Here is a 14,765-nt window from a genome sequence, read left to right on the forward strand (position 1 = left end):
ATGCGGTCACTAAGCTACTCTCCTTCTAATGAAGATAAGGATATCACAGTAAATCAAGAAGTAGAGAGTGGGGCCTTTACTGTGAAAGAAGAGGAGGACGCGTTCAGAGTGAAAGAGGAGGAAGATATCACAGTAAAACAAGAAGTAGATAGTGGGGCCTTTACTGTGAAAGAAGAGGAGGACGCGTTCAGAGTGAAAGACGAGGAAGATATCACAGTAAAACAAGAAGTAGAGAGTGAGGCTGTTACTTTGAAAGAAGAGGAAGACACTCCTGCTGCTAAGGAAGAGGTGGATATCACAGTAAAACAAGAAGTAGAGGGTGGGGCCGTTACTGTGAAAGAAGAAGAGAAAGACACGTTCAGAGTGAACGAGGAGGAGGATGTTACTGTAAAAGAGGAGGAGGATGTTGTTACTTTAAAAGTGGAGGAGGATGTTACTGTAAAAGATGAGGAGGATGTTACTGTAAAAGAAGTGGGGGATGTTACTGTAAAAGAAGAGGAGGATTCCGTTTTTGGAGTGAAAGAGGAGGAGTGGGAAATGACTGTTACATCAAAAGAAGAGGAGGAACCTGGATATCTGGGCCCGGTTTCCCAAACGCATCTTAAGGCATCCAATGGTTCTAACGATGAACCGGCCCTGATTAACACTAGTAAGTACTGTCTTAACAACAGAGGCACAAACTCTGCAGTTGTTGAACTGATGTTTGGTGTTAAAGCAGAAATCTGCAATTGCTACATCCATTTTGTTACTTTTAAATTATTAATTTATAACTATTGATTATTGAGGAATATAACACATGCCGCTTAGTTCAACTGTGTACCCCATCAGAACCCCAAATAAGCTTTTTTTGCTCCAATGTTTAGAAACAATGTAAACCAACACTGTATAGCCTCAACATGGTTAAAACTATAATGTTGATATCATGGATGGTCAGTCCTTGCATCCATAGGTCTGTCTATGAATTTGAGAGTAGTTACATTTCTCCAGTCCCATCCATCATCTTATTACCAAAACAGTGGTGGAATGACAGCTTTGTTATTGTCACAACTGCAGATTAGTTGTGAGGGTTTTTTAAACATGAAGAAAATGGCTGCCCAGAGACATGGTTTGGTAAACAGTTGAGGGATGGGGTAAGGAGAAGTGTAACCACTCTCAAATGCATAGAGAAATCTATTGTAGCAACCGTACATCTTGGCGTAACAGTTATAAGGTGTTGGCTTGACAGTCACTGGACCCAGGTTTGAGTTCAGCTCAGGGCCTCCCCCTGAATTAAATACACTATGATTACAAAGACTATGAATACATCCATGAGGTCAAAATGATCGTTTTAAACAGATTGAGGCTATATAGTATATTCTAGAATTGATCCATGATGTCATAATGATAGTTTAACCAGGTTTCTAGGATATATAGTATATTCTAGAATTGATCCATGATGTCATAATGATAGTTTAACCAGGTTTCTGGGCTATATAGTATATTATAGAATTGATCCATGATGTCATAATGATAGTTTAACCAGGTTTCTAGGATATATAGTATATTCTAGAATTGATCCGTGATGTCATAATGATAGTTTAACCAGGTTTCTAGGATATATAGTATATTCTAGAATTGATCCGTGATGTCATAATGATAGTTTAACCAGGTTTCTAGGCTATATAGTATATTCTAGAATTGATCCATGATGTCATAATGATAGTTTAACCAGGTTTCTAGGATATATAGTATATTCTAGAATTGATCCGTGATGTCATAATGATAGTTTAACCAGGTTTCTAGGCTATATGGTATATTCTAGAATTGATCCGTGATGTCATAATGATAGGTTAACCAGGTTTCTGGGCTATATAGTATATTATAGAATTGATCCATGATGTCATAATGATAGTTTAACCAGGTTTCTAGGATATATATGGTATATTATAGAATTGATCCATGATGTCATAATGATAGTTTAACCAGGTTTCTAGGATATATAGTATATTCTAGAATTGATCCGTGATGTCATAATGATAGTTTAACCAGGTTTCTAGGCTATATAGTATATTCTAGAATTGATCCATGATGTCATAATGATAGTTTAAATTATATAGTTCAATTGATTTTGATTAGACTTTGTTGCTGTTTGAGGTGAAGAAAAAATTACTTTGAGAAGCTTCACAACTCATTAGTGGTGCGTTAAGACAATCAGAAATACTATCAGACATCCCCAAATGTAACTTTGACTATAATTACTCTTTCCTGAAGGAGGGAAACGAGGTACAACACCTGTTTGAACCCGCCCCTTCCTGGGTCGGTGAAGAGCGGTATTAAATTTAAGGAATAAATCCAAGCCTCACTCATCACCTGTAGAAGGCGGGGCTTCCAGCGAGGCGTGGATTTAATAGTATGTTGTACCTAGTTTCCCTCCTTCAGGGAACAGTAGTTATAGTCATAACGTTATGCTTGTAATATGATGAACTTCAACTTCAATACGGATCTTGGGAATCATTTTCTGAATAACAAACATCACGACATGCAACAACAACCAAAGTGCTTCTTCATTCATTACTCTGGTAAAGACAGTCATGCCGTGCTCCACGTTGGATCCAACATCCCTAACAAATTGATGTTTATAATGTGTTTGCTTGATTTACAGTAGGGGCTTGTTAGTCTGTTTGCACACAGAGACACTGAGTTCATAATGTGTAGAGAACTGTCCCTTGATGGATAGGCTATTGTACAAAACACAGAGATATTTTCCTTTATTCAGGACATTTAGAATGACAGCACATTACAGAGTAGCCTAGTGGGATTATTCACAACATTATCTGGTGATCAGGTTATGAAATGTCATGACAAAGACATTTTAGTTTCCATGTTTCACCTGAAATATTAAATGATTTATTGTCCTCGGTCTGTTGTAAGGGTCCTACAGTAGGTCTGTGTTGTAAGTTATGGGTTCTACAGTAGGTCTGTGTTGTAAGTCATGGGTCCTACTGTAGGTCTGTGTTGTTGTTAGGTGAAGTTATTGGTCCTACAGTAGGTCTATGCTTCTGTTAGGTGATGTTATAGGCAAATTTGGCAAACACTTAGTGTTCAAACCCTCATTGTCAGGCTGATGGAAAATCTAGCAAAAAGAGCATTTTACTGGTTGAAGTGTTTTTTAAATACAATGCGGTTGATTTGTGATGACGACACAAACATGATTTTAAGCAGGACATTCAAACGAGCCTTACAATTCTAATCCAAAGTAGTGTGAAATGCTCTCATAAGCAACCTGGAAATGGAGGTTACTTCCCTTCCCTACTTTTCCCCCATTCATATTCAGAATACATTGTGAAAAACTAAAATCTTTGCTCACCATTATTGCTCCAGGCAGATATAGTACATCCATAACTATCGGTTTCCTCATTAGGGGACGAGTTTCTACCACCAAATTGCATGTGCATCGCCCTCGTGTCGCAATTTTAGCAAACACAGAAAGGTGCCTATGTTGGAGACCAAAAGTTGTCTGGCACACTTCTTAGGATTTCAACAACTTTAATAACTTATTTCTAGCCTACAATCATCGATGTTACTACTAATGTGAAAACAAGACAAAATAGGACTATTCTTGCTCATTTTAAGACCATTGTCAAATAATCAGTACATTCATTACAGACAACAATTGTTGTACAACATCATGGCTACGCTGTTGGCATCACCTTTTACAGTGGATTACCGCTGTTGTGGGCCTTTAATCATCTGTCTGACTTTGTTGTTCACACAGGAGAGAGACGGGACTACCGTGGATCCTCTGGGGAGCCTCAACAACCTCATGATGCTGACAAGGCAGAGAAGAGTCTCTCCAGATCAGAACCCCCCAAGAAACACCTGCAGAGATCCACAGGGAAGATAACTCACTGCTGCTCTGACTGTGGGAAGAGATTCACCTCATCAGGCATTACAATTCATCAGCGAACACACAGAGGGGAGAAATCTTATAGCTGTGATCAATGTGGGAAGAGTTTTACTACATCTGGCTCTCTGACTTTACACCAGAGAACACACACAGGAGAGAAACCTTATAGCTGTACTCAATGTGGGAAGAGTTTTACTCAGCTCAGCAGCCTAATAACACACCAGAGAATACACACAGGAGAGAAACCTTATAGCTGTACTCAATGTCGGAAGAGTTTTACTAATCCATCCGGCCTGATATCACACCAGAGAACACACACAGGAGAGAAACCTTATAGCTGTACTCAATGTGGGAAGAGGTTTACTCAACAATGCAACCTGATATCACACCAGAGAACACACACAGGAGAGAAATCCTATAGCTGTGATGAATGTGGGAAGAGTTTTGCCCAATCTGGAGCGCTGACAGTGCACCAGAGAATACACACAGGAGAGAAACCTTTTAGCTGTGGTCAATGTGGGAAGAGTTTTGGTCAATCTGGAGATCTGAGAGTGCACCAGAGAACACACACAGGAGAGAAACCTTATAGTTGTGGTCAATGTGGGAAGAGTTTTGGTCAATCTGGAGATCTGAGAGTGCACCAGAGAACACACACAGGAGAGAGACCTTATAGCTGTGGTCAATGTGGGAAGAGTTTTGCCCAATCTGGAGCGCTGACAGTGCACCAGAGAATACACACAGGGGAGAGACCTTATAGCTGTAGTCAATGTGGGAACAGTTTTGCTGCATCAAGAACTCTGACTCAACACCAGAGAATACACACAAGAGAGAAATCTTTTGTCTGTGAATAATGTGGGAAGAGTTGTGGTCAATCTGGCCATCTGGTATCACACCAGAGAGCACACACAGGAGATAAACCTTATAGCTGTGATCAGTGTGCCAAGAGATACTTTAATAAAAGATCTCTGATCAAACATCAGAAAATACATACATTAATTAGTTATTTCATGATATCAATGAAAAGATGTCACAATGTAGAATGTTTTAACATTGTAGTAGGAGTATTTTAATGACGTCACAATGTAGAACCCTAAACATTTGTCCCCTGTTCTATTGATTTCAACATGATATGGATATTAGCCTCAGGGGGAAAATCCAGGCTCTGAAATGGAAGAGTATTATTTAACAAAAAGTGATTAACAAAAAATGTGTTTTGTTACACTTACCACGTTCGTGATCCACTTGAATCAAAATGCAACACTTCAAAATGTATCAAGCTGTTTTCTGCAAGTTGTCCTCTAACCAGGGATGTACACATTACTCCCAAATTCAGTGTGGTTTTTGAGCTGTTAGCTTTAACAGGACGTGCAACCTCATCTCTCTTCTCGCACAAATGATTTTAGCATGATATTGATGAGTTATAACAAATAAGTGTTGTGTTCCTTTGTTTAGTGACTCCTAAATTTAAATGCATCCCTCCAAAATGTAGCTGACTCTTCTGCAGGTTGTCCTCTAACCAGTGAGGTAAAAGATATCTCCCATTTCCATGTGTTTTTTTAGTTGTGTTAGTTTCAACAGCACGTACAACCTAATTTCCCCTCTAATCGATATCTGTGATTTATTGCGTCTTGTCAAAACAACAGCGTTTTTGGTGCTTGTGCAGTTTATAAGGAGCTTGTTTTAAAAAATACAAGAAATATGATTATTGTGGCAGATGTTTGTCTATATAGCACATTTTATGTTTAGGTTTTCAATTTATCCCAAACTGTTTCTGCATATTGGTTATTGATTTGGAGACATTAAAACTGTGTTTTGACATTGGGGATATCACACCTAGCAAAATGTAATTGAAAAGCCATTGAAAATAAGACTATGCAACTAAATATTTCATATTTACATTTCATGTAACATTTAGTAATCATAATTATTTATGCAACCAACTGACAATTTTTGGGTACAATTATATTGACGTTGTTGCCCTGCTTTTAAAATATCAGGGTTAATTTTCCAGCCAGCTGAAGGTGTGGTGGAGTGGTAAACACCACCCCCTGCTCTACCAGGGGCTTGAGGTGGTCTCCCACAGCTCTGCTTGTGTCATGTTCTGTGGCCTTGCCGTTCCATTTCTTGACTGCCCCTGTAACACAGAAATAAATAAATTTAGTCATATTGTATAAAACATTAAAAGTAATCATTATGGAGCGTCTATGGCCTCAGTTACACCTGGCACCTAAATGTGACTTCTGTCATCCGATCACTCCAAGCTGCATTAGGTTCAGATCTACCAGGATTGGCCTTTGACAGTCTGGATGCAGTCAGGCCACTGAATATAAATAAGCAATGTAAAGAGGTGGGGTGAATGAGTGGGGAAAAGTACATTCTACACAAATGACCATAATAGCAAAGAACAAATGTGTGTGCCTGAGACCTCCTGTCTCAGCCTCCAGTATTTATGCTGCAGTAGTTTATGTGTCGGGGGGCTAGGGTCAGTTTGTTATATCTGGAGTACTTCTCCCGTCTTATCCGGTGTCCTGTGTGAATTTAAGTGTGCTCTCTCTAATTCTCTCTTTCTCTCTCTCGGAGGACCTGAGCCCTAGGACCATGCCTCAGGACTACCTGACATGATGACTCCTTGCTGTCCCCAGTCCACCTGGCCGTGCTGCTGCTCCAGTTTCAACTGTTCTGCCTTATTATTATTGGACCATGCTGGTCATTTATGAACATTTGAACATCTTGGCCATGTTCTGTTATAATCTCCACACGGCACAGCCAGAAGAGGACTGGCCACCCCACATAGCCTGGTTCCTCTCTAGGTTTCTTCCTAGGTTTTGGCCTTTCTAGGGAGTTTTTCCTAGCCACCGTGCTTCTACACCTGCATTGCTTGCTGTTTGGGGTTTTAGCTGGGTTTCTGTACAGCACTTTGAGATATCAGCTGATGTACGAAGGGCTTTATAAATACATTTGATTTGATTTTGATTTGAAATTAACTTTCATACAGCCAAAAGGGAAATAACTTAAAATGTATAACTTTAAATGAAACCAATCGTTTGCACTCATGACTTGAGTGATTAAAGTAAACCAACGTTTTGGAAAGACATAATGCCATCTAACCAATCAAAGAATGTTAGCTATATGCAGTTATCTTAGACAGCCAGCTAACGTTTGCTATTTAGCCAACTAGCTATTAGCCTAAACAGCATAACCAACCAGCGCGGTTACGGTCAGCAGAGACCAACTACCGGAGACCAATTATAACCCATCTAACAGTAAGCCAAGGTGTAAAAAGTTACAAAACTCCCGAGGTCGAATTCACAGAAAACATGCTGAGAAGTAGTGATGGGGAAACAAAGCTTTCTGAAGTATTGGCTCTTTCCAGATAATAATTTAAAAATAAATAAATAGGTTCATTACTCAAGGCTTTGAGCGACACAGAATTTAGAACAGCCACATTTTTAAAGATGACCTCCCACACGGTAGCAGCGTAGCCTTCATGTCTTCTACGAAACCACGGGCCTTGATCGAGAGCATCAAGTCCATGCTGCATTGTGGGTAAACGGTGACTGGCTGACTGATTTATAAATAATAATGAGTGGTTATTTCTGATGCAAGGTGATTTGATTTGTAAATTAGTCAGTCAGCAGCCACCTGCACTGTCGGCTGCAATGTCGAACGAGCCCAAATTAATCAATACCAAACCAATCAGGGGTTCGACGAAATGATTCTTCAGACGTCATTGATCACGTGCTGCTGATAAAGGGACTCTGCTTTGAATTATACCGCTTAGCGACTTCAGTACATGCCTCATAGCTCCAGTCACAAACTTAACCCCGTTCCTGATGATGAAGAAGAGGTGGTCTGCCTGCTGGATGGAGAAAGACGCTCTCGTGGAAGAGGAGGCTGTTACAATACAAAAACAAGTAGAGGTTGAGGCTGTTATCGTGAAAGAAGAGAAAGAGGTCTCAGTTAAAGAAGAGGAAGACTCGTTCAGTCAAAGTGAAAGAAGTGGAGGGGGAGGTGACTGTGTCATCGAAAAATGTAGAAGAGGAGGAAACTGGATATCTGGGCCCGGTTTCCCAAGCGCATCTTAAGGCGTCCGATGGTTCTAACGATGAACGGGCCCTGATTAACACTAGTAAGTACTGTCTTAAAAACAGAAGCACAAACTCTGCGGTTGTTGAACTGATGTGTGGTGTTAAAGGGGAAATTTGCAATTGCTACATCCATAGGAATATAACACATGCCTCATGAGCTTAGTTCAACTGTTTACCACATCAGAACCCCAAATAAGCTTTTTTTGCTCCAATGTTTAGAAACAATGTAAACCAACACTGTATCGCCTCAACATGGTTGAAACTATAATGTTGATATCATGGATGGTCAGTCCTTGCATCCATAGGTCTGTCTATGAATTTGAGAGTAGTTACATTTCTCCAGCCCCATCCTTCATCTTATTACCAAAATAGTGGTGTAATTACAGCTTTGTTATTGGTTGAACTGCAGATTGGTTGATTGAATGTTGTGTCTTTTTTAAAGGGGCCACCTAGTTTTTCAACAAACAAAATGGCTGCCTAGGGACCTGAGCTGTGTTAGAATACTCATACTAACTGTACTATTTGATGTTAATTGAGTATATAGTGTGCTTATTGGTCATAGTATGATGTAGTTAGTATGCCAAAAGTTCCTGGATGTCGTACTAAATTCACCAAAATATGAAATATACACGCAGTACTTTAAGGCCCATAATGCAATTCTTCGGGAAATGGGCGTGACTTCACATCAATTTCAGATTTGAAGAAAATGGAGGAAAATATTCAGCCGAAGTCCAACGAGAGCGGATACAAATGAACTGCTTTAAAAACCTGTTGGTACTAGGGGGCAGTATTTTCATTTTTGGAAAAATAACGTTCCCAAATGAAACAGGATATTTTGTCAGGACAAGATGCTAGAATATGCATATAATTGACAGCTTAGGATGGAACACACTCTAAAGTTTCCAAAACTGTACAAAATATTGTCTGAGTATAACAGAACTGATGTTACAGGCGAAAGCCTGAGAAAAATCCAATCCGGAAGTGACTCATCTTTTGAAAGCCCTGCGTTCCGATGTGTCCCTATTGAGCTGTGAATGCCCTATCAACCAGATTACGCTTTCTACGTATTCCCCAAGGTGTCTACAGCATTGTGACATAGTTTTACGCATTTATGTTGAAAAATACCCGTAGGCGGCTTCATTGCGCAAGTTGTCACCTGACGCTCCCTGAGAAATTCTTGCATAAAATACAGAGGTAGCCATTATTCCAATCGCTTCTACTGAGAAACCAATTGTCCCGGTTGATATATTATCGAATAGATATTTGAAAAACACTTTGAGGATTGATTATAAACAAGGTTTGCCATGTTTCTGTCGATATTATGGAGCTAATTTGGAATATTTTTCGGCGTTGTCATGACCGCAATTTCCGGTCGATTTCTCAGCCAAACGTGAAGAACAAACGGAGCTATTTCGCCTACAAAAATAATATTTTGGGAAAAAATGAACTTTGGCTATCTACCTGGGAGTCTCGTGAGTGAAAACATCCGAAGTTCGTCAAAGGTAAACGATTTAATTTGATTGCTTTTCTGATTTTCGTGACAAGGTTGCCTGCTGCTAGCAAGGCATAATGCTAGGCTAGGCTATCGATAAACTTACACAAAGGCTTGTCTAACTTTGGCTGTAAAGCATATTTTGAAAATCTGAGATGACAGGGTGATAAACAAAAGGCTAAGCTGTGTTCCAATATAGGAATAGGAAGATTTTTAGGAAGATTTATGTCCGTTGCGTTATGCTAATTATTGTCAGATGATGACAACGGTCCCGTTCACGGGATGGGGTGTCACTAGAGGTTAAATAATTATGACAAATGTTGAGCAATGTAATAAAGTAATGACTTTTCAAATAAGTTACGTTACACGTTATGTTAGCTACACTATCCTTACAAAAGGCATAGCATATCTTTACAGCAGTATGTATCGGTATGTTAACTAGCTACCTAACGTCAGTTGGCTACTTATACATCAAACTTGCCAGTATAGTAACTATATTCTAACTAACTATCCAATGTTTATTGAATTGATTAGAGAGCAGAATAACTGATGGATTTAATAAAGCTCAATACCTGTTGAATATGAGTAAAATGGTAAGAGTGAGGTTTTCTCTGATTTGTGTCTAGCAAGCTATCCAACGTTAGCCAGTTAGCTTGGGTGCTTTACTGTCATTGTGAGGTCAGAACGCTTGGATCAACCCTACTCCTCAGCCATATAGTATTAGTTTACAAACAGTGGTGTTATACGAGCTTATGTTTTGGTTTCTGGTGGGGTAATACGGCTGAAACATTTGAGGCATTTATTTGTTATGTTCTCCAAGAATCAGTGGAATCAATGGTTATATAGTAAATGGGTCTTTCTATAACTGCCAGTGTAGATTTCCTGTAGGGGTCAAATTGTTAGAGCTGTTGATAAGTCATTGGATAATATTCTGGCAATTCTTTTCATGCCATTACATTCAAGGCGAAATATTGTATTTTCTTAGCAAGGTGTTGCTCAAATAATGTTAGCTGCTAATCGCTAGCTAGCTTGCTAAATGTATTAAGAGTCAGTGCAAACATAGCTAGCTAATACTGCCTGTTACCAGTGCTGGTGTAGGCCTAGATAAGCATGTTTGTGCAGCGGTATCTTATCAGAAAGGAGTAAGCAAAGTATGAAAATGTTGGTTCGCTAGCAGGCTACATGAAGTAAGAAAACAACATGTAATGTAACATCTAATTAGGGTCAACTGGAAACAATGACCAACACTTTGGTTCCTACCATGTCTTCTTCTCTGAGGTTTATTGTCAGACTACACTCATCAGGTGTATTGCTGCCACCTACTGTACGGGGTTGTAAAAAATAACCAAACGCAAAAAAATGGGATTAACAAATCATACTAATTACGTAAAATAAAAAATAAACACTTACCAAGTTCACTCCATTACCCTGAATTTCAAACAAAAATGCTACTATTCACAGGTTCAGGAACCTGGGAGGGGGGAACGTCTTCATTCAGTACTCCCTGTAACATTTTGTCTGAAGTCCTGGACATCCAGAAATCCATTTGCCGCCTTCACAATGATGTCTGGCTTCTTAGATGTTTTATTAGTTTATTATTAATGCAATTTATCACTGTGGCAGTGAGGGCAATGCAAACACAATTTTGTTGTAGAAACTCCTCCAAGCTAATGCGGAAACTGCTAGTTTTAGACAAAGGTTGCTAATAATTTATTAATGCAATTTATCACTTGCTCTATAAACACAACAAAGTACACCTCTTTCACTATTTGTCTGTTGGGATCCTTCTCCTAAATGGCTACACTGCAGACTGTGGGACATACCTTCTACCTTCTCCTCTCTACTCCTAAGGCTATTTTCACTGCCTCCACGTAGGACACCTGCTGGATGGGCCTGATCATCCTAGCTACTACGACCTCCTTCATCTTTACAGGGCACTCCGGGAACTCGGGAACGTGATTCCCATCACAATTACAACATGCTTCATCTGACTGACTATGACTTATTCATTCCTTCGACAAGCACTTGCCACATGTCCAACCTTTTTTACAATTGTAACACTGCAGCGGCTTCTGTATATCTCACTTACCCAGGTTTTACACAAGATGGGAGAACCACTTCACCAAACCACAGTAAAATCTTCCGTCTATCATTCATTTTAATCCACCTACCTGAAATGTTTAACCTAAACCACACAAAGCTTTCTCTTTTTGCGCTGTTGACACACAATTGGCATCATACCACTCCTGGTCACTCAAACCGATTACACTTTACCCAATTCATCCTTCACCATCTTTGAGACCGTTAACAGGTCACCCACAAAAACATCCTTGCTGATGACTCCCACTCCGACCCTAAACTGCTGTTCATTACCAACTTTAGCCCTTTTCACTCTACTGTTCTTCACCATCGTCCACTCAGTCTCACCAACTGTACTCACGCCAAGATAATCCCTCAATGCTTCCTCCATTGCTCCTTCAGTCATTCCCCAGACTCCCTCGCTCTGTGCTGTGAGTTTGTGTTCTCAAAGTAGCACCTATATTGTTTTCATTCCAGCACATCGGTTGTTTCACCAACTTGTTAACCCTTTCGTCTGCACTACTTGCTGTCATTTCCCTTCCTGATTTTTCCTTTCTTGGATGTCTCCACCATGCTCCCACTGTCAGTAATTCCTCCCTGGTTTATTAATTGGTAGTCATGTCAAACAACAATATATTAAAGGTGCTGCACATTCTATTCCAAATCTAGAATTAGAATCGTCTTTATGCTTCCATGATTTCAACAGTTCACCAGTTAACTAAGCCTATAATGTGGACACCAAGGATGTGGATACCAAGGAACTTGAAGCTCTCAACCTGCTCCACTACAACCCCTTCGATGAGAATGGGGGCGTGCTCAGTCTTTAGTTCCAGGGTCATTCGCTTAGTGATGCGCTTTGAAGGACTATGCTGTTGGACGCTGAGCTGTAGTCGATGACCAGCATTCTCACATAGGTGTTCCTTTTGTCCAGGAGGGAAAGGGCAGTGTGGAGTGCAATAGAGATTGCATCATCTGTGGATCTGTTGGGGCGGTATGCAAATTGGAGTGGGTCTAGGGTTTCTGGGATAATGGTGTTGATGTGAGCCATGACCAGCCTTTCAAAGCACTTCATGGCTACAGACGTGTGTGCTATGAGTCGGTAGTCATTTAGGCAGGTTGCCTTAGTCCCTTTGCCCAAGAACACTGTGGTGGTCTGCTTGAAACATGTTGGTATTAGACTCAGACAGGGGATGAAAATGTCAATGAAGACCCTTGCCAGTTGGTCAGCGCATGCTTGGAGTACACGTCCTGGTAATCCGTCTGGCCCTGCGGCTTTGTGAATGTTAACCTGTTCAAGGTCTTACTCACATCGGCTGTGGAGAGCGTGATCACAAAGTTGTCCAGAACAGCTGATGCTCTCATGCATGTTTCAGTGTTACTTACCTTATTTTGCTCGACTTGTAGGCTTGTGTCACTGGGCAGCTATCGGCTGTGCTTCCCTTTGTAGTCTGATGTGGCAAGCCTGCCACATCCGACGAGGGTTGGAGCCGATGTTCAAGGGGTATAGCAATCTCCCGAGGGTAGCAGTAATACGTTGAGATTTGTCCACGAAGATTTGTTACCCCTCCCATAGTTGGCTCATTTTTGGGATTCATTGCTGATTCCTACCTGTAGCTCACTATGAAGTGTCTATTGATACAGGTAAAGGGTCCTGTTGGAGATTGCTGGTTGGTAGCTGAGTGGAGGGAACAAGCAGAGTTGGACACGGCCATGTTATTATCCCACACAGTCTATAAGCAATTTCTAATAAGCAATTTCATAAATGTGTGCAGCGTCTGGTTGCTCCTCATTACACAACACAGAGCAGCAAATATTCTTTACATCATCAACATAGGAATCCCCTGTTTTTATTAAATAATTGGGAAACACAGGGAACCAGAGATCAAGATAGGATAACCATAAGGAAAAACTCTTCCTCCTCCCGCTGCTGCTGGCCTTTGTAAATTCTGACGTTATGCTCCTGAAGTTTCCAGTAATAGACTAAAACAGCAGTCGGCAACGTTTTCCATTTGTAGTGCAAATTTATCTGACCATTTCTACTGATCTGGTGCCAGTTATGATTTTCATATTCACATTTTACTGGAACAGTTACATTTTTAATCGTATCTCAAAATCATTGTCTGTGATTAATATACATTCTATATAAATGAAAATGATGTCTAAATAATGTTTACTGCCGTTGACAACTATGTAAAAATAGCCTACATTAAGCCAACAAATAAAAACATCTAGAAAATATCCAGATAAGAATAAATCACATTGGCTGAGCATGGGCTGTCTACATAGAACTTTAAACAGTGTATCAACTATCACCTAGGTCTGTCCGAAACGTGATAACAACATTGTATAAAATATTTTGGGACAGACACAGCTGTAAGCTATTTGTGAAAGGGATAAGAAGTAATCAGGTATTGTATGACATTTCCACTGGATCAGAGCAGAGCATTACATTTTTCCATGCATAAACTCCTCCATGCTAATGCAGAAACCGCTCGTTATACCATAGACCTACTGTAGGACCCATAACTTCACTTAACAACAACATAGACCTACAGAAAGGTGCCTATATTGGAGACCAAAAGTTGTCTGGCACACTGTTTAGGATTTCAACAACTTTAAAAACGTATTTCTTGCATACAATCGTTGGTGTTACTACTGGGAAAACAAGACAAAATATGGCTATTGTTGTTCACTTGACTGTCCAGACAAATGTCAAATAATTCACATTCATTACAGACATCATTGTTTGTACGACATAATGGCTACGCTGTTGGCATCTCCTTTTTACAGTGTATTTTTGCTGTTGTGGGCCTTAAACCACCTGTCCGACTTTTTGTTCACACAGGAGAGAGACTTGACTATCGTGGATCCTCTGGGGGGCCTCAACAACCTCATGATGCTGACGAGGCAGAGGCGAGTCTCTCCACTTCAAAACACCTCAAGAAACACCAGCAGAGACCCACAGGGAAGAAATCTAATTGCTGCTCTGACTGTGGGAAAGGTTGCAAATCTTCATCAGAACTTAAAATACACCAGAGAACACACACAGGAGAGAAACCTTATAGCTGTGGTCAATGTGGGAGGAGTTTTACCACATCTAGTGGTCTGACATTACACCAGAGAACACACACAGGAGAGAAACCTTATAGCTGTGGTCAATGTGGGAGGAGTTTTACCACATCTAGCGGTCTGACATTACACCAGAGAACACACACAGGAG

The 14,765-nt window shown here is 40.3% G+C and overlaps 1 pseudogene; it reads left to right on the top strand.

Moving 5' to 3' along the window:
* LOC139395376 (zinc finger protein ZFP2-like) lies at nucleotides 1–5,716 on the top strand (annotated as a pseudogene).
* The last annotated feature ends 9,049 nt before the right edge of the window (nucleotides 5,717–14,765 follow it).

This window comes from Oncorhynchus clarkii, unplaced genomic scaffold (genome assembly GCF_045791955.1).
Source record: "Oncorhynchus clarkii lewisi isolate Uvic-CL-2024 unplaced genomic scaffold, UVic_Ocla_1.0 unplaced_contig_389_pilon_pilon, whole genome shotgun sequence".
Lineage (NCBI taxonomy): Eukaryota > Metazoa > Chordata > Actinopteri > Salmoniformes > Salmonidae > Oncorhynchus > Oncorhynchus clarkii.